The following is a 2554-nucleotide window of genomic DNA, read 5'->3' as shown; positions in this document are numbered from 1 at the left end:
ATGCCAATTTAAAAGTGGAGAAAGAGTGATAAAGATTTCATCAAATTTCATTTTCTAGTCATTTTTACTAATAATTTATTTAGGTAAGAACCAAAAATAGATGCTAGAAACATTTGGGTGAATGTTTGATGGACGGGAATGAGCATATCTGTGGTCTGAAACTATCTCCCACAGAATATTAATTATTTATAAAGGGGGGAATGGCAACTGTTGCTTCTTCTTTTGTTGTTAGTACCTAATAACACTGAACTCTCTTCATTCTTTCATTTTTTGGTTCTTCTCCATCAATTATTTTATGCCTCTTCTTCCTTTGTCCACCCTTTATAGTCAACCATTTTTAAATCTTTAGCCCTCAACCCTTTTTTTTTGTTATCAAACTATGTTCATTCTGTGGATGGCTTCTCTACTTTGATGATTTTAAAATATTGCTTCACTATTAAGGACATCTTAATATATGCATTCAATTAAGTTCTCATGTCTGAATCATATCATCAAAGTCATAGAAAGGCAGAAATATCGAGTGTACTTTTAAGAGGTTTACAGGAGAAAGAAAAGAATAGGAATGTGGTTTAAGAGAATTATACAATTGAGTCAAACTAGTTTTATTATTTTGATTTGTTCCATTGTATGTTTAAAATGGGAGAGTTTTAGTTAGTTTATATATTCAGAAAAAGTTGTTGAGAAAATTATAAAAATAAAAGGAAGAGAAAGATGATTGAAGAGGCAAGACATCAAGGGAAAATTGAAAACACAGGATCAAGAAGACTTGGATGGAGAACTGAGTATGATGTATATGATGTGTTGGTGAGAAAACTAATCACCTAGAATTAAATTATACTGTCACACATCTATATAAATAGAAATATTTTTTAAATGGAACTTTACTATACTTATATAGAGATGTTGTTTTGTAGATTAAAACAAAATTTAACAGTATATTATATACATTTTTCTTTCTTTTTCTTAGATTTTATTCATTTTTCAGAGAGACAAGCGAGAGAGAATGAGAGACAGAGAGAGAGACAGAGAGAGAAAGAGAGAAATGGGAAGGAGCAGGAAACATCAACTCCCATATGTGCCTTGATTAGGCAAGCCCAGGGTTTCAAACCAGCAAACTCAGCATTCCAAGTTGATGCTTTATCCATTGTGCCACCACAAGTCAGGCTATATATACATTTTTCTATGTCAAATATGTATTTTCACACTGTAAAATTTAGAGGTTATATAGTATTCCATTGTGTCAACATGCTATAATATGTTTAATTAACCCTCTACAACAAATGAATTTTTAAAAATATTACAAAGCTATGAAATGATCTGTGAAGGAAGAGAGTAAAAAAAAAAACAGTGGAAAAGAAGAATATGAGCAAAGAAAGAAAAGATGAGGAGAAAACACAGAAGAAAGAGACAACCAAGCAAGGAAAGACAGAAACAGAGAGAAGTAAAGGATATGTAAAAATGAAAGAGAGGCCTGACCACATGGTGGTGCAGTTGATAGAGCGTTGGCCTGGGACTCTAAGGGCCCAGGTTCAGAAGCCCAATGTCGCCCGCTTGAGCGCGCAGGCTTATCTGGAATGAGTGCGGGCTCACCAGCATGAGCAAGGGATTTCCGGCTTAAGCCTGAGATCACAGACACAACCCATGACTCCGTAGTAACTGGCTTGAGCCTAAAGGTCACTGGCTTGAGCCCAAGGTCACTGCCTTAACTAAGGGGGGGAGGGGTATGGCTCAGCTGGAGCCCCCCAGTCAAGGAACATATGAGAAAGCAATTAATAAACAACTGAAGTGCCACAACTATGAGTTGATGCTTCTCATCTCCCTTCCTGTCTGTCTGTCCCTGTCGGTGCCCCCTCTCACTTAAAAAAAAAAAAAGAAAGAAAGAAAGAAAGAAAGAAAAGAAAAAAATGAAGGATACATGGGGTAAAGGAAGAAACCAAACAAAAGCAGAAAATGGTTTTCAGTAAACCAGTATTTTTCATTTGGTTTAGAGGTTTCAGAGTTTTGGGCTTTATTCTTTCCCTTTGAAAATATGAAGATGCTAACAGACAAGTGCTCTGTAGTTGTTCTTTATCTCAAACACCAGCACATTCTCACCAAAGAACATGGCAAAGGAATGATAAAAGCAGATATAATATTGAAATTATTCTCTGGTTGCAGCTAAAAAAGTGAAGAATAAAAGCCTATGATTTAGATTAAACAGAGGACCAAGTTTCTGGAGGGGAAAAGACAAAAATATTTTACTTCTGGTTCATTACAACAGTAAGATTGTAAAGAGAATATTCATTCCTGACGTGAGAATTAAAATGAAATGTCTGTGAAATGAAATTATGTCATATTTAAAAATAAAAATCATGGGTAGATAAACAGCTATATATGCATACACATTTTAGTACACACAGACAAAAAAAGTGGCAAGATACATCTTAAGTTAGAATTGGCTGCAAAGCTGGCGGTTAGATTTAGGGACACGGGAAACTCATAGTTAGACTCTGTACTCGATAATTTTATAGTTTTAGAATTTTACAATACATAGTCATGTACTATTTTTTATAAA

The sequence above is a fragment of the Saccopteryx leptura genome, chromosome 1 (genome assembly GCF_036850995.1).
Source record: "Saccopteryx leptura isolate mSacLep1 chromosome 1, mSacLep1_pri_phased_curated, whole genome shotgun sequence".
In the NCBI taxonomy this organism is placed as follows: Eukaryota; Metazoa; Chordata; class Mammalia; order Chiroptera; family Emballonuridae; genus Saccopteryx; species Saccopteryx leptura.
The sequence above is the reverse complement of the archived record's forward strand: the minus strand, read 5'-3'. Positions refer to the sequence as shown.